The sequence below is a fragment of the Notothenia rossii genome, assembly GCF_949606895.1.
Source record: "Notothenia rossii genome assembly, chromosome: 3".
NCBI classification, from domain to species: domain Eukaryota; kingdom Metazoa; phylum Chordata; class Actinopteri; order Perciformes; family Nototheniidae; genus Notothenia; species Notothenia rossii.
This window is the reverse complement of record NC_136901.1, coordinates 85,425,011-85,443,943: the sequence shown is the minus strand read 5'-3', so window position 1 is coordinate 85,443,943 and position 18,933 is coordinate 85,425,011. Positions and strand designations below refer to the sequence as shown.

Sequence of the window (18,933 nt, the reverse complement as noted above, 5' to 3'; positions counted from 1 at the left end):
GTCCTCTTTGACAGCTGGGTCTAAGGCAGGTTAGAACTCATGTTACAAAATAAATGTATATGGCTTCTGTTTGATTATTCAATGGTGTTTTTTTTGGTAAAGCTTCTGTTTTTTCTTTATCTCCAGATACCATACAAACCCCACATAACGAATGCCTGAACAAATCATCTTTTCATCTATTTTGTAGGTTGTTTGTCATATATATATATATATATATATATATATATATATATATATAGAGAAAACATTTTTGTTTTAATAAGGGTTCACATGTATTGTCTTTGCACATGTGAATGCTGGTTGTCTTTCAGAAGCTGACATTACCGGTAATTCACTTTTTTCCAGATCCAGGCCACATTTTGACGATGCACTGTTTAACTCCAAACATCTCTCCTTGGTCCCCCGGGAAACGCATACCGTACAAACCTGAAACTCTTTTTATGTAGTGCTTTTACTCGGTCCTTTTTCTTTCAGTTTGGTAACTTTTCCAGGACTCCCAGTAAAAACCTCCAAAACAATGAACAATCCTATTCATGATAAACTGCCTACAATGACAAACGCTCATGAACCTCTATGTTGCCAAATTCTGTATTATGTTATTGTTTTGATTAAGAGCGTGCATGTGGCAGACAATGATATATTGTACCTCTAACATGCACTGTAATGAAAAGCGATGGACTAAATACATGAGTATTGTTTATATACAAAACATAACACATTTATCTTGTATAATTGCATTGGTGCCCGTCAACTCTGTACAATACATTTTCTAGCTTATTTTAAGACAATACATATGTATAAAGTTACATTTTAGAAATAAAACCAATGACTGTGTTACGTGATGCAGTTGTATTTCTTTGCATGACTCAAACCCATCCCTCTCATTGCTGTGGAGGCCGACAAACTAATACTTAGTTCATAGGCCTGAGTCAGACCAAGTCAAATTTTAAGAAACATTTAGAAACTTGAATACAAAACAAACAGTGCATTCCTGAGGGCACAGTGCAAAGGCTGGGGATATGCATGAAACAGATGAAATATGATAAAAGTAGATATGTATAATTGCTCATGGGTCACACCAATGGGAGCGGCAGAGTCATACATTTAGATGACATTACATTACATGTCATTTGTTAGACACTTTTATCCAAAGCGACTTACATGCACATCCCCACAGGAGCAATTTGGGGTGAAGTGTCTCGCCCAGGGACACGACTACATGCTGACTGCAGTGGGACTCGAACTTGTTATCCCCTGATTCGAAGTCCAGCACATTATCCACTGAGCCACAGCCACCCCGATGAGGAATCACTCACGGCAGCGCAGAGCTCACAGTGACAGGCTCACATGCTGAATTTGATGATTGTTTTCTGGGAACATTTATTATTCACTGAGAAGCAGTTGTTTGCAGTCAAATTCTGTCAAAAACCTTCTGTGACGCACACCGAGGTGTTACTTAAAGGCAGATTTATTTGAATAATAACATAATTCTAATTGTCCAGAAACCAGTTTCCCATCTGCATCTCCTTCACCCATGAAATTAAATGTTCACAAGAATAGCTCTGAGTTGATAGAAAATGCTTCAGGTATCAAGAAAGATAAAATGCTCAGATTTTATTTCCTTTCACAGTGCTAAATCATACATTGTTTTGAATTTAATTTCAATTTAATGTGTATATAAGTATGCTGTTTGTCAACCTTCAGCTGCGGGCTCCAAAAAGGTAGATGAGTCGATGTGGACCTCATTGTGATGCTTAACTCTTCGTTAATATAAAGATAGAGGCACTTGAGTGCTGGATAACACTAATGGACTCTACACTGTGTGTTTTCCTGTTCAAAAGTAGAGGTAACAGCATTTCGCCGTTTAGATATTCTGCCTTTCATTTCCAGCAGAAAATCTATACTGATTACTTTGCATCAACTGCTTAGCAGCAACCCATTACTATGTCCACACTTTTATGTTATTCTATAGTCTTTATGAAATTGTAATAGCCAATACTGTAAATATTGACTCACTGATAATCTGATAAGGTCACTGAGTAATTAAACATTTACTTGATGACACTGTTCAAATTTCATTGTGCAACAAATACAGATTCAAGCCACACAAAACAAGGCAGATTCATGCTGCACTGGAGAGTAAGATGCTTTGTAACTTAGTCATATCCGAAACCCTTTTAGGGAGGATTTGTTTCCCCAACAGAAACTTTAGCTACCAAACAAGTACAACTTCGTAACCATTTATGTCTTAGGAGAAATAGCCTGTTCCTCATCCAAATGATTCAAGTGCCCTGTTTCAGTTTCATTCGTTTTTTCTCTTATCAGTTTGCTGGTTTAAGACTGAGTTCTCAAAGTGTAAGTGATAGGCAGCAGGAGAAAAAGGCACCGTGATGAATGCTTTTGTTCATGTTAAAGTCCCCTTTGTGTATTGGGGTTGAAGTCCCCTACGTATGCCGTTTTGGTTTCAAGACCCTGGTTCACGGAGGATACCAAAAAAGTCCTAGACAGACAAGGTAAACTTAAAGTGGACCTATCATGCTATATTTGAAACATATATTGTAGAGCCATGCCTATATAAAACATATCTGTGAAGTTTTTTTTTCAAAATACCAAACAGATCATGCACTTTAGCCATGCCTCATTTCGCTCTATTTGCTGTATTCCAGCCCTGTTTTTGCAAGGGTTGATTCTGCGTTTGTGGCAGACTACAGCGCCACCTACAGGCCTGGCATATGTACTACAGCGTCTCCAGCGCCTTCGAGCGGTCTCTCAATGCCCTGATAGGTGGAGAGTTGCCCATATAGGCGGAGCACCCCTTTTCTGACATCAGAAAAATTCAAATAATAATCAGATCCGTTGCAGCCCCGTTTTTAGAGATTTGGGTATGGAGGAAAATAGAGAGGGTTGTGTTTTCTGACACTTGGTGGGTTCCCTGACACACCGGGGACACATATTCATGTATAAAAGACGTACACAAGTGCATTTTGCATGATAGTTCCCCTTTAACTATGCGCATTTAAAAAAGAGGAATAGTTTCGGCGAAAACTAAAAGGTACCATGGGGTCGGATTATAATTTTTTCTAAAGGGGGGTTCGTTTAGCATGAAACACTTGAAATAACTAAAGGACAAGTTAACCAAGAAAGAGGAAAGAAAGGGAGGACATAGAAAACTATTTCTGCTAAAAAGTTAGCAATGATTGAGAGTCAGAGCTAAACATTTCAGATGTGTGTATCTCACACAGCACTGTCACTTTTATTCACTTTTAAATGAGTGTTTTTAACTGTCATTTCATAATATGTTTCTTAGGCTCTTAATGCGTTTCATTTTTTTAAAGCACTTTGAATTGCCTTGTGTTGAAATGTGCTATATAAATAAACTTGCCTTGCCTTATAGATTTGTACATGGTCTGCAAACCCACCCTACCAGTTTTGATAGAGATATTTTTTGACTGATGTTTACAGCCTGCTACTATTTTGGAATTCAGAAGTCTTTGCAAAGTGCACACTGCAGTGCTGAGATGCAACATCCCTTTGTAGTTAAATATTCACTTGTCTTTCAGCCCAGCAGACTCTGAGAAAACTGTTTGTGTCTCTTTGTTTTTCTTGGTGTTTGACATTCTTCACCAGTGACTCGATTACATTAGCTGGAACTAACTGTCTGTGGTGAGCTGGAAAGCTCTCTAAACCTTAACATCTTCCAACAGTTTAAAAAAAACATGTGGACTGGCTCTCGAAAGCTGAGACATGCAGCACAATGCAGTCCTACATTTCCATAAGACTCCTTTCTCTCAATCTGCTTCCATGAAATCCTTTTTGATCATGTGCAATCCCTACTCAATACCTGGCTGCTGACCACTTTTCACACACAAATGTCCGTTTGGCACAGGGAATGCAGCAGACATGATTCTGCTTAACATTTCCAAGCCGGACAAAATGGGCTAAGATACCAGCTGTTAAGCATGGGCAGGCTAATCAGTTTAGCAGAATGCTGAGGATTATGCAGTCAGAAAAGAGTTGTTGTTCTAAACACAATATACTGCAGAGGACAACACATCTGCTGCTGTTTTCGTTATCTGAGCTATTTTCTCTTGTTCATTGTGGAAGCTTGTCTTAGCATTGTTATTTGCTTGCTGCTGTTTACCACAGGCCTGTTGTGAAGGAAGTGTCCAATTAACTGTGGATTTGGTGGCATGGGCTATCACATCAGGGTTCCCAGAGTCTCACGTCAACTGTGCACTTGTGTGGCAGGGTGTGAGGGCTTTAGGCCAGCAGTTCAAATCACTTCCCTCGGCTAAATGTACTGCATATAAAGCATTGCATGTCTGCATGTGGTAAAAAGAAAGAGACAGAGAGAGTTACAGGGAGAATAAGGATACAATGGTCTGTAAGACAGGGCTTCCTTTGCAAATAATATGATAATATACATTAATGAATATAATCACAATAAAAAAAACCTGCAAAAAAATATATAATTCCTTACATTTCAGACTGTATGTAATGTCAAATGATTACCTAACAGTAGAAGGACGGCATGCCTTTTTATGTTCTATCTATATTTTAACTCAACTAATGTCTATAATGTGTTGCTTTATTAAAATAAATCAGACATGATACAAGTGTTTAAGCTGATACTTTAGTTTAACCCAAAGCAACATATACAGTATATGTAAGGCAAGGCAAGTGTATTTATATAGCACCTTTCAACAAGCAATTCAAAGTGCTTTACAAAAATGAAAGACAAAAATGGCATTTAAAAACAGTCAATACAAAACAAAGATAATAAAAATAAACATTAACGGTCCGTCCACACAGCAGCGTTAAAAAAATCTTCCAACGCTTCTGCCCATTCACTTTGAATGAGGTGACCAGTAGCGTGGCGTGGGGAAAAAAATTAGGGGAAGCCAATAACACGTCCATTCTTTTGGGTCGGGGGTGTGGTGGTCAATGTAATAACGTAACCAGATGAGTGATTACAGCACCCGGTATCATTTTACACACATGTGTATCATACAGATGCAAGATTTACACACGCCTGTGACCGACGGGTCCGCACCATAGACCGCACGCACTCTCCAGCCGAAACTCTAATAAGCATTCATTCACAAACTAAATCAGGAGACCTTTAACGTTTTACGTCCGATTAGCGCCTTTTTTCCTCGCTGTACACAGCTCCAGTTTGAGCATTGGCCTGTCATCAGTTTGTATTTGTTGTTGCTGCTGTAGCGGAAGTTTAGTACAATTATTTTTGATTAAATACTCCAAATCTCAACCCTGCATAATTGCACTTGCTTCAGTTGTTTGCTACTTTCTAACGGCGGTGAGAGTGGTGCAGTGACGCTATCTATCTTCTATCGATTCGATTTATGATTCGAAAATTATAAAAGTAGGGTAGACATGTGGATACTATCCGACTGAACAAAACATGCATTTATCTAACAGGCTAGTTTTCCACTGACCTTATTTCGAGCTATTTTTCCAAAATCCTATGGAGAAATCTATGGAGCTATTTCAGGGTCATAAGTTTTGATCATTCAAAAAAATACAATTTATTTGAAAGTCCAAGTTTTCATCCTGAACTTTGAAAAATACAATGTTGCATTCAAAACAAAAAAAAGTATTTGAAATAATTTTTCAGGTTGAATATTATTTTGATTCAGTTCAGCAATTTTTTTAAATAAAATATTTATTTTCATATTTCACTTTTATACATATTTTGATATTTGAATACTTGTTTTTTTCAGTTTCAGATTTTACGTTTTCAGATTCAAAACAATTATTTTTTCAGTTTCAAATCTTTTTTTTTCAGGTTTCAATCTTTTTTTCGCCTTCAGATCGTTTTTCACTTTCAGATCTTTTTTTTCGCTTTCAGATCTTTTTTTTTTGCTTTCAGACTTTTGACCCTGATATTGCTTCGGGGGGCGGGGCTTACCAAAGAGTAGTTTGGCACCCTGAGTGACAGCCCTCCCTCTGTCATGATGCCTTCATGGATTTTAGGTAGCGCAAGAAATACAACTACACACTTTCTATACACAATACTCCCGTGATTGGTGGTAAACAAAACTGATACCAGCATCCAAGTTCCGTTAAGCGAGCTGTTGAGCATCATAATTGGCAACAATCAAGGTATAAGAGCAATAAACTGTGCTAGAATCTGAAATCACGTATCCGCAATCAAGCGTTGTCCTTCCCCACTTCCACGTAGCTCCATGAACGCAGCATAGTATTGGCTTGGTTTTTGTGATCAGAATCAGAATACCTTTATTAGTCCCACAGGGGATACATTTACATTGTTACAGCAGTAACAGTAAGTAATGTTACCTAAAGCATGCATACAAAAAGTATTAGATTAAAAAAAGAAATTATATAGCCTGTATTTTTAAAGTTACACATTTTACATAATACACACCCTGTTACAGTTTTGCTGATTTATTAGCCAGGTATATATTGCACAGTTTTTAACGGCATATTTGCACATATTGCAAATATTGCACATAGTTGGTATTTATCAACAAGAGGTGTTATAGTCTGTGTTGTTTTGTGCGGGGTCTACTAGGGGCTGTGCTGGTTGTATAGTCGGACCGCTGTAGGAAGGAAGGACCTGCGGTATCTCTCCGTGAGACAGCGGGGGATGGCGTCAGGTCCACCAGAACAACCTGCTGGCTCGTTGCGGATACGTAATTTCACATTCTAACACAGTTTATTTGTACTTGATTGTTGCCAACTACGATGCTCAACAGCTCGCTTAACGGAACTTTGACGATGGTCTCAGTTTTCTAACATCCATGAAGGCAACATGACAGAGGGAGGCCTGTCACTCAGGATGCCAAACTACTCTTTGGTAAGCCCCGCCCCCCCCCCCCCCCCCCCCCCAAGCAATATCAGGGCCAAAAGTGAAAAAAAATAATCTGAAAGCGAAAAACGATCTGAAGGTGAAAAGCAATCTGAAACCTGAAAAAACAAGATTTGAAACTGAAAAAATAATTGTTTTGAATCTGAAAACAAAAAATCTTGGCTGAAAAAAATAAGTATTCAAATATCAAAATATGAATAAAAGTGAAATCTGAAAAAATATATATTATTCAAAAAAATTGCTGAACTGAATCAAAAATAATATTCAACCTGACAAATTATTTCAAATACTTTTTTTTATTTTGAATACATCATTGTATTTTTCAAAGTTCAGGATAAATCTTGAACTTTCAAATAAATTGTATTTTTTTGAATGATCAAAACTTATGACCCTGAAATAGCTCCATAGAAATCCCATTGCTTTTTTTGTCGATTTGTCATATAAATCCATGAGGGAAACCGAGCGCAGCTTACTTCTTCCCGTTTATGCAAATCTGACAGTACAAGCGCTAGCCAATCAAACCACGTGCAAGCTGGGAGAGCCAGAGTTCATTTTTTATATTCCTGAAAATGGAGGAGAAATTAGTTATTGCGGTAGCAAATCACCTGGTTCTTTATGACCAGTCGCTAATAACTTGCCGGGATACAAACCGGAGGAACCAGGCATGGAGGGAGTTGGCAGAGACAGTCGGTGAAACTGGTAGGTTTTCGCCTGTTTGGGGATTTTATATCTGGTTTACTTCGTTTAAACATTGCTAGCAAGCATAGACAGTATCTTTAGCCAGCATGAAATGTAATGTCGGGGGCGGGATATTCATGTGATTGGTTGTTGGTCGCGTTGCTCGCAAAAAATCCCCAAGCTTTCAGACACGCCCACCTCCAAGATTTTTTTTAACGCTGCTGTGTGGACGGGCCGTAAAAGAAAACAATACATGAATAAAAGTTACAGTGCAGTTTAAGATATGAATAGTTCAATTAAAAGCAGCGGCAAAAAGAAAAGTCTTCAGCCTGGATTTAAAAGTAGTAAGAGTTGCAGCGGACCTGCAGGTTTCTGGGAGTTTGTTCCAGATATTTGGAGCATAATAACTGAACGCTGCTTCTCCATGTTTAGTTCTGACTCTGGGGACAGAAAGCTGACCCGTCCCTGAAGACCTGAGAGATCTGGATGGTTCATCATTTAGCAGGAGGTCAGAAATGTATTTTGGTCCTAAACCATTCAGTGCTTTATAAACAGCAGCAGTATTTTGAAATCTATTCTTTGACACACAGGAAGCCAGTGTAAAGACTTCAGAACTGGAGTGATGTGATCCACTTTCTTAGTGTTAGTGAGGACTCGAGCAGCAGCGTTCTGAATCAGCTGCAGCTTTCTAATAGATGTTTTAGTGAGACCTGTGAAGACACCATTACAGTAGTCAAGTCTACTGAAGATAAAAGCATGGACACGTTTTTCCAAATCCTGCTGTGACATTAGTCTTTTAATCCTCGATATATTCTTAAAGTGATAGTAGGCTGACATAGTAACTGTTTTAATGTGACTGTTGAAACTCAGGTCAGAGTCCATGACTAAACCTAGATTTCTGCCTTGTCTGTTGTTTTTAACATTGCCGACTGAAACTCAGCGCTAACTCTTATACATTTTAAATGTAAACAAACATACGAGGTTGTTGTTTTGTCCGGGAACTTCATCTGTGCTAATGACATCTAATTGCACATCTGCTGTCACTTCCAATCAAGCAGATAATTAATGTAGGATAGACTTGTTTATACACCTGTCTGAGCCCCGTCATTAAAAGTCCCAGTAGACACTGTTTTAAAGACGCATGTTTTTGTGTCCAGGTACTACTCTATGTATTTTGGGCCTAAACCATTCATGTACTGTAGACATGCCTATGGAGTGTTTTTGGACTTGATATTCAAAGACTTTACGATGTGTGACATGACTGCAGGGGCTAGGATTGAACCACTGACCCTATGATTGGTAAGTCGGTGCATCGCCCCCCTGAGCCTTAACCTCCCTTTTATATATTGAATCAACTTTAGTTTTGTCTCGTTATTGGTAATGTGATATTTTTATTTATGTTTGCCTCATTAGATTCAGAAAAGCCTTAAACAAGTCTTCCAATCAATGCTCTTTTACTGCACCACATTGTTTCTTTTCATTGAAGGGAATACCTGCTTGTCCATGATGTTCACAAATATTCTTAATGAAAGAAATGGCAAATATGAGCCTTGACAACAACGCTGGTATTATTTTTAACTTGTTAGTGTGTATGCCTCATTACTACAAAATGTGATCCTATATTGTGGTAAAAACTGCTACAGAGACACTATTGAGGTCTTTGCCAGGTGTTTATGTTGCCCCCCCCCCCCACACACACACACACACACAATTATTACGCTCTTGGCCTGATTTGATTTACCAGTGGGTGTGATCCCAGGTCTCTAGTTTATCAATGTTTGTGTCATTACTAATGGTTTGTAAAAAGATCAAATGGCCATTCCTAATACATGACGATAATTCATCCAAAATGGCCGTCTTCAATTTATTCTTAGGCAGACTGGGATGTTTTTGTGGGACATCGTTTTTCAAAGCTCTGGCAGCTTTATTTAGCCATTAAATGATTTAGTTACAAGCAATAATATGTGTGTTCATTTTTTCTAAACAGCAGAGTGTGAAATTGAAGTTTAAATAACAATTAGCTCTTCTTCGGATGTTTAGATCACAGAGAACGCAGCACTGTTTGACATGTTCACATTCAGAACCGAGTGGAATTAAGAAATGCTCTGGTTGTACTAATAGTCGAGCATCTCTTGTCTTCTCGGAACAAAAACCTTCTTTTGGCGTTAATCAAATTCTGAAAGACAAAAAAGTACTTTAGTTGTTTAATTAGAAGAACTGCTTGAATGTAGCTTTTGATACTTTGTTCTATAACTCTTGTGTTAGGCATGAGAGGCCGGGGGCGGACTCCAGTTTTTTACTTTTTTTCCTGCAAATTATTCACGATTTGCCTCTTAAAAACAAAGTCCCAAGGTTTAGACACTGTTGGAGAATGACTCAGACACTGTGTGCTGCAAGCGATGATGCAATAAAGCTTTGTTTAGGGAAGTACTCACGCAGCATTACACTGTGGCGGTCACTGAGCTCTCAGCATGAGCCAAAGGCACAAGTCTTTTTTATTCCAGTCGTTTCAATTATTTCGCAATGGCTGTTATTTGATGTTTCACTGCCTCTTGCAAAATCCCCTTTTACTTTTAAATGTTTATTTATGTATTTGTCTCTTTATTAATCTAGTCTGACAGGTGTATTTACCTTCATCTTTTCCTCTCCGTCTGTTTATGCGCTGATACTCTCCTGACACCCTTTCCTTGTTTGTTTCATCCAAGTTGTGCGCGTATATCTCAAAGAGATACCTCTGACCCAGACGTTTTTGTGTTCTCTTTTGACATTTCAGTGACCTTTTGAACTCATCGCCATGTTTTTACTGTCTATTCTATTCACTTTGTGTATAGTAAAAGTAAAAGAGCTGAATTAGCTTTTCCTCCTTTCTGTTTTATTCTCTTTGAAGAGAGACGGATGAAAAGGAGGATGGGGGAGGTTGTTAACACTTTTCGTAAAGCAACTCCAGGCAATATGGATAGGAGGCTGGCAGCGTTTCTACATGTACATGAAGCTGAGATACACTTTCTAATAAAGAGCCAATATATGCAGAATGTTGACATTTACATCAACCGCACCAGGCAGTTTTTTCTGTTTTAGTAATGCAAATTAATGCCATTGGAATGTAATCTACAATGACATTTCTTTTTTTCAAAACAATACATCTTTAAATATTTCCATAGTTTAAGATTGGATTGTGAAAGTACCAATTAAAATGCATTCAATTTACGATCCCCATCTTTGAAGTAGAACATTTTCACTAACAAAGGAACACAAACAAACAAAGGAAGACAAACAAACACAAATGTCATTGTAACATTGTACTACTTTACTAACCATAATATTCAATTTTATAGCTCTACATTTCAGTCACTCTAAAGCAAGAGAGACATTAAAATATAATGAATGTAAAACATACCAACATGTAAATCAATAAAACTGTCCGAAAGCAAACATTTTAAGGGGAAGCTGCATTTATTCGAATACAGATTTGTATCAACTTAGTCACATCTACGTACAGTTTCCCCAACATCTGATAACTGTTCAATTAAATCTCACGAGTAACTCCTATACTCACTAAGCATGCACCCACAATCAAATCTATTAAAAAAATGCTGATTTTAAATTTGAAAAGTATTTTCAATCAATTCAAGAACATAGATGGACATACATAAATACATAATTGTCAGTAGTGCTAATGTTCATTGTGCATGTAACTTCATTGAGCTTCGGATCAATGCTTTGTGCCTAAAAGCCTGCTTCTGCATGTTTGAGTCATCAAGTGAGCTGAATGCACAGCGTTCGACTTGCCCTTCATTTTTAGCTACTTAATGAAATGGCTGCTGGGTGTGGGCTGAGTGACCCTGCTGCGGTGATGACTCCAGACCTTTCTTCAGTCGGGGTTCAGACATTGAAACCCACAGATTTGAAATGTGGAATAAATCATGACGGAGGATGTGAAGTATCGTCACAAGTCCAACTGGGGAATGTGTTCTTCATAGGCTTACATAAACAAGCCAGAGATTGACAGGCACCAAACCTTTATGCCAGTAGGGCTGAAGTGAAAGGTGAAAAAAAATATCGAAACGTAAAAAAACAAGTGAAAAATCGACATGATTTAAATAAACTGAAGTGCTTTAGAATTTGAGAATTCTACCTGTTAAACTTTTAAAAAAACAGGATTTTGAAAGCATTGAGTATTTACGTAACAAGGACAAAAAGACAGTGAATACGCATTGAAGTGAGTTGAGCCTTGTTGACAGAGTGGCCTTTTGTTCCTGGTGAGGACAGTTTTTAGATTGAATTGATCTGACTTTAGAGCCTAAGCATTCAACTTGGTCACTCATCTCTGATCTGTGGCTGTCAAGTGAAGATGGGATTTTCAGAGAAATAGACTGCTTGGAGAGCGGGTGAAAGGTTCACTTCACCTCTGGAGCCTTTCCCTCACTACTTTAGTGCTTACTTCTTAGTAGAAATCAGCAAACTTCCCATCACAAAATATTTTAAAACTATTCAGACTACTAAAGTCTCTATTGGATGAGTCGACTGTCAACAAAGTAATCAACATATATTATAATAATAAAGAGATGTTTGTTCTTTTCATTTCTCAAACAGTTCCAAATTGTGAAATGTCATCATGTCCTTCTTTATACGCAATATTGAACGGACATGTTTAATATTTTATACTTTCAGTCAAACAAAAATATGTTGATGATATAACCTGATTGTGAAATCACACTTTTTAACATTTCTGACATCTTGTTGACATTAATTGAATCATCCAAAACAAAATAATTTATAAAATATATCATAAAAATGTGCACTGATTTCATCATGTTCCCATGGGATTGTGCCTCCTATTATATTAAAGAAAGCTTTAAGACACATTGAATTACACAATTGTTTCAGTCATCACAACAAAATATTAAATAGTTAATGTAGTTTAAAAAAAAAAGTATTGATTTACAATCAATTCAAGCGTAAACACAGCAGAACATAGGAACACATCTAGAGACAGAACTAAGTGCTCCATCACTTTCATCCTGCTGCAGCTGAAGGCTGTTTGGACCTGCAGACATGTTTTCCTCGGAGATTTCCGCTTTAGTTCACCTCTCTTTAAGGACCCCCTGAAAAAAAGTAAAGATTTGTTGGCACAGTGCAGCTCAGCACTGTCACTCCAATTTAGAAAGCTGTTAGCTGATCCTTTTGACCGTGTCTTCCGCTACCTGGGCCATTTCTAAGCCACAGATGATAATCCTCAAGGGATCCTCATTAAGTCTTTGCTCCAATTAAGCCTCGCTCATTTTGCCGCAGCACAATTGCTCTGTACCGCAGCGCACAAATCCTCCAACAGTGGATTAGGCTGATCGGTGGGTGGGATGAAAATAGCAGCGTGGTAAGTCGGGGGAAGAGGTGAGCATTTCTTAGGTGTCAGCAGCCACTGCTCGCACGTCCAGGGGTGTGCATCAAACAATTTGAGTTGAAGGAAAACATATCACATGTGAAAGTATACTAAATTCGGAGCTGCAGTAGATATGGCTTATTTAAGTGGCTCAAATGTGGCTTAGCGAGGGGAATCACTGTGCAAGCTGGTACTGCTGAACCTTGATATAGTGAATACATTTCTGCTGGCACTGAGGTTTCTGAGGCATACATATTCCAAAAGTTTCATAACTTCATATATATCCAGTTTAAGTTTGGATGGGAGTGGCTTGATCTGTTATGTTTTCATCTCATGGACTTCACTCTGTTATTTTTTATGAAGAAATGGACATCTTGAGTTCAGAATCAGAATCAGAAACAGGTTTATTGCCAGGTAGGTTCACACGTACGAGGAATTTGACTTGCTGTCATGGTGCAGGCATAACATATAAAACTACAAATAAAAAAAAAATGCACAGATGGGAACTATATTAAGAAGACTGTAAACAAATATAGATAGATAACTATAAAATAAAGCAGTAATTTACAGCGAAATAGAATGTAGTGAATTATAGAATATGAAATATGCGCAGTAAGCAACATTTGAACAATATTTGAACATTGGGTGCATTAATGTAATGCGTATAGAGTTTGCGTTGTGGCTGAGGTAAAGTGTCAAGAGTTGTATGTGAAGGAAGGTCACATATTGTTTAGTGTTGACAAAAACACATCAACAGGAAAACAATACTTACATAACGAGAGATAAAAAAATCACACGGACAGACAGACATGGTGAATCAGCAAAATATTATTTCTAAATTGTTCTAGTACAATCTTTAACAGAACTAATCCCTGGTTTGAGCTGATGGGGCACTTATTATTTGAAAGGTTCAGTGACATCAAAGCTTTTGTCCCACTCAGCACTACACTGCATTATCAAATACTAGTTTTTGCTTCATCATGTGTTTTGAGTTGCCACGCAGTCCAGAACTCTTCCAGTCAATGTAATGTATTAATCGGTTAGCTTTCACAACCCAGTGGACACATCATTTTGAACATGAATGGTGCCAGCACGCAGTCGGTTCTGGCCGGCCACGTTGGCAACAACAGACCAACAAAATATTTTAGCCGACGGCTCTCATTACACTCTAAGAAAGAACATTCAGCCATCATATGCGTTGAAATTCTACCTACCCATCACAGTCATACTGCTATCCTTGTCTTCAGCATCTTAGTATTCAGTATGCTTTTACGGTACCACTTTACAATAAGACTACCCTTATAAAGGGTTTACGAATAGTTTGTAATTCATGTATTAATTAGGTTGTGAACACTTTATAAATCATTAATAAGCTTTTATAAGACATGAGATAAACAGGGCAACTGTGACCGGTTGCTTGCCAAATAGTGAGCCCACATTTATCTGGACTGCTAAGCCTTAAATTGGTTACCTAGCTTACTTTGTCTTCTTCATCAGCCAGCATCCTTGGTATTTGTTGCTCACTGAGTTGATTCTCGCTAAGTAGCCAATTTAAGGCTTAGTCATCTTGCCAAATAGTGAGCCTGTGTTGATGTATTAAAAGTGTTAGAACTGGTTTATAAATGGTTCTTAATGATGAATCAAGTGTTTACAACCTAATTCATAACCTAATTATAAACCCTTTATGAATCCTTTATAAGGGTAGTCTTATTGTAAAGTGGTACCGCTTTTACCATCAACTGCCATGGATTGGGTTTCATCCCTAAACATTTGCTTCCTTCAAGGTAGATTATGTTTCCTTTCCAGCGCAGATATTAGACGCAAACATGCACAGCAATAGCACATTATCACTTCAAATGTATTGCTTTGAATTGTTTTTTCACATTATAGTGTCTATGTAGTTTTGGCAGCTTGAGAGACGAGCCTAAATACTTTCACAGATCAAGAGTGCAGCTCATTGGTTAGATATACGTGTTAACAAGAACCAGTAAATCCTTGCTTCACGTATTCTGTAGATATTTTGCATTCAGTTACCAGTTTATGTGCTTCGGTCTTTTACTCCATGAACAATACTTTCATCAGAGAACCATAGCAAGCACGGGCACATTTAAAATGCCATGACCGCCATTAATGCCCGTCTGTAGGTAAGTGTCAGTTGATCTAACGTATTGCCTTTAACCTATTGACAGTTGCCATTTTAAGGATGAGTCAGTCAGCCACTGTCCAAGTTTGCACCCCTCCTCTGAATGGCATGAGCCCTGCATATGTTACTCGCTTGTCTTCCCCCGACCCAAATGCTGGTGTAATGAGCCATTCTCAGGCAGCTGTTTAGGCAGAACAATGATCAAGTTGACCAAGCAAGGAGAAAGATTCTGTGCCTGTGTCATACAGGTCTTTTCCTGCCTGCTAGCCCGGTGCGGCTTCGCTAATGTTCTTCCTTGGAGTGACATTTCTTCCAGGATGTTTATCGTGGATCGCTGGGCATTTGTAGTGGCTGACTCCTGAGCTCACTCTCCATGTCTGCTCTGATTTGTGTTTCTTTGTTTTTCTCGCAGACCCCGGAATAAGTGAGCTGTGAATAAAGTCCCACTGGAGCTTTTCTAAAGGACTCCCTTGCTTCTCTGACAGTGTATGGACATCTGACATTGGGTAGCAGGTATGTCAGTATAAATGTTTCTTATAATTGTGTTACTGCTGTACCCTTTTTATTTCAGTTCTTAAAGTCTGGTTTGGATGAAAAGGTCAGTTATGAATAGTACAATATTTAATTAAATATGGGCAAAAGGGCCACACAAACAATGGCATTCTACAGAAATCCCAGCATCCTGAGTACTTATAACTGCATAACTGTATATAACTATGTAAAACTCAATCTAAACATATCTGTTAGGTGGGTTGCCAGGACTTTAATAGGACAATGTGAATTAAATGGAATGTTAAATGCAAGGCAAAGAACGATAAGTACTGTTTTTCTGTTAAACCGCTGAGCCATAGTTTTCAGATTTTAAATTAAATCAATGACATGTGCTAGAAGCTAACCAGCCATTAGAGTCATTTTGACTCTGCTGGGAATACAGAGAGTCTCTTGGAGCTTTGGCAGTAGCTAGCAGGACATGAGAGAGCCTGTGTGGGTGCCACCTGTGTTGCAGCTAGATGAGCATCTCTACTATGAGAGGCTCTCCAGTGTGGGTGTCTGTGTGGGTTTTAGTACATAGCTGTTACAAACTACAAGCAACAAGAAGTATTGTGAATATTTCGTATAATGCCAACACAAATCCATCTGATTATGTGTGCAGGGAATAAACAATAACGTGTGTCACTCCTCTTCAATTGATTTTCCTTTGTCTGGCCAGTTGTCAAGATACAGTGTGAGTTTGGCCCTCTTTTCAGTACCGTCACCTCTTCCCCCCCCCCCCCTGGAGTTTGCAAGCCTGGAGAGAAAAGTAAAATGTATTTAAAAATGGATTATCAGCTAGCAAGCCTGATGTCATTGAACCATCTGTTCCAGTGCTTAGGTCCCATGACAGTGAAAGCCCAATTACCCACTAATTTATAATACATCACAGAAAATTAACATGTTTATTATTCTCAGCTATCATTCAAATTCGATTTTTTTAATATTGCACCGCCTGGAATTTCTCACAACACATGTGGTAAATGCTATATTTGTAACTATGTGATTAGTATGGTGAGCAGGGTAATGGATGATACATGTCAGATTACTCTTCTGGGTCAGACTACGCAGTATTTTTGGAAAAGGCACTGCAGCAAGTGGAAGGAATAAAGAAACGATAATAATAATACAATTGTGGCCATTATAAAATAATACAAGATATGTTTACTTACATCAAAGAAGATGAAGGAATTTACCTCCCTTATAATAGTCTGAGAAATCTACTATAATGTTTAAGTGTTTTTTTCAAACGAGATAGTTGTTTGCAGAAAATATCTACTTCTTCATAAACTGCTCAAAACAGAAATATGGGACACAAGATATTACACCATGAGCCGGCCATCTCACCTCATTTATATATTTTCAAGAAAAACAAGGACAAAGGAAAATAAAAATAGTTTGTTTAACTGAATCACCTCATCGCCTCCCAATGCTTAGAGGCATCAAAGTGACATTTCTTCCCAAAGGGCAGGGATGACACAGAGTGACTGTAGAGTGTCAGACACATCTAACCAACATGCTTAAATGCCCGGCCTCAAATGCCAGTGCTGCATGTTTCTGGTCCACCCTAATAGGTCTGCTTACGTTTTTCCCCATTTGCTTTTCATGTCACTTTTTTTTCAATCGACGCGCCCAGTGAAAATGCGAAAAGAAACACCGCGCCCGGTTGGAAATGAATGTGATCACGTCGGGGAAGGGACTGTGCTGAACGACGTGTGCAAAGAAAATGTATCTCTCTGAACTCCCTTGCTGCCGTGAGGCATAACACAATTAGACTTTAGATTGTGTTTCCCCTTCCCTCTGCCCATCTGATTTCTGCTCTTGCCAGGCTATTCTCTTTCATCTGCTTTATTCTTCTGTATTGTCATAATGTAGCAGACCCTGAGTGCTCTCACAGATCACTGGTACAGCTTATCAGTGAAGTGGTGCCGCTTCAAATTGGGTCCCTTAATTTAGTCTCTCCACATTCATTCTCAGTATTACACTTTCAGGGGGAAAGGCTGTAGTGTGGTGGTGGAGAGGAAAGATAAACATACTCTAGGTATACCAATCTAGAGGGCTACATGGAAATCTCATGCAGGGTTTAGGTAATGAGGGAAGACTGAGAGGCGTTAGTTGTCTTTAATCAAAAAAGATCTTGCTGAAACATCGTCCTCCATTTAGAAGCAAGCTTGTCCCCTCCAACCTTTTTCACTTGCTCATAATAGACATGAGTATGACGGTGGGTTGAAATACTATAAATCAAGAGACTATGGACACATTTTTCAAGTAAGGGATAATTGTTTGTTATTTGTATGCCTTCAAAAAGCAGCTCAGTTGAGCCTGCTTTTATTAGAGACATTTACAAATGGTGCGTGCTAATGGAACTTTCTCCTTTTCAATATGTGTCAGTTAATTTAATGATGATTCATCCACATGGAGGTTTTTATTCAGCTATAAGGTAGGAATGACGAACATATATCATTGAGCATCCTTTAAAGGCCAAACACTACCTGAGTATTGTTGCTTACTATGTCCATACCTTTATGATGGCTACTTCTAGCAGGGTAACGCGCCATGTCCCAAAGCTCAAATGATCTCCAACTGGTTTCTTGAACATGGCATGAGTTCACTTCACCAAATGGCCTCCACAGTCACCAGATCTAAATCCTATAGAGCACCTTTGGGATGTAGTGGATCGAGAGATTTGCCACATGGATGTGCAGTTGATATGATGATGCTGCTGTACTACCACACTGCGTACAGACAGGAGAGGCCGGTATGGCCCTCTGAGAGACTAAGAAAGGTAATCATGTACACACATCGCCTGAAGAAATTGAACCGTTTCCCACGGCGCAACCCAGATCGAAATTCTTACCCCTGCCAAGCATCTGTCTGTAGCTTAAACTTAAAATACTGAGTCCATGTCTTGCTTTTTTACTCAAGCAGTACACACAAAATAGTATTATAATGGTTTCATGACTTAAGTCTCAACCTCATAAGCTCTTTCAGAGAAACTGCTCTTATTTCACTAAACATTTAAAAATAACTCTTCATTATGGATCTATCATACAAGTAATACTTAGTATTATACATCATGTTTTTGTATTTGCCAAAGATGATTAGGACGTACACATTTGACCCTACAGGAAAATCAATGTCTAAGCAATACATAACACATGTATACTAATACAAAACACTGAAAACAAAGTACTATATGGAAGATATGTAAGTAGTGTATTTAATGTTATTGCATGTTTGCAAGGAATGAGCAGTTGGAGATAGACCAAAGAGATCAACTAAATGTTGACGTTAAGCATTGAGAGCATGCAGTTCAGCTGCAGCTGTGAAGGGAGTCCAACAGAGTACTTA

The 18,933-nt window shown here is 38.4% G+C and overlaps 1 protein-coding gene across 6 annotated transcripts in view; it reads left to right on the top strand.

Annotated features, from left to right (window-relative positions):
- Positions 1–18,933, top strand: part of lingo2 (leucine rich repeat and Ig domain containing 2) — a 227,487-nt gene that overhangs the window by 63,186 nt on the left and 145,368 nt on the right. For 3 of the 6 annotated variants that reach the window (XM_079669730.1, XM_079669731.1, XM_079669732.1), the window contains exon 3: positions 15,464–15,564. The exons of 2 other annotated variants lie outside the window; for them this stretch is intronic. The gene's annotated coding sequence lies outside the window, so the exon portion shown is untranslated. Of the gene's footprint in view, positions 1–6,669; positions 6,839–15,463; positions 15,565–18,933 lie in introns of those variants that run through there. One more of the 6 variants, XM_079669733.1, reaches the window with a different exon arrangement.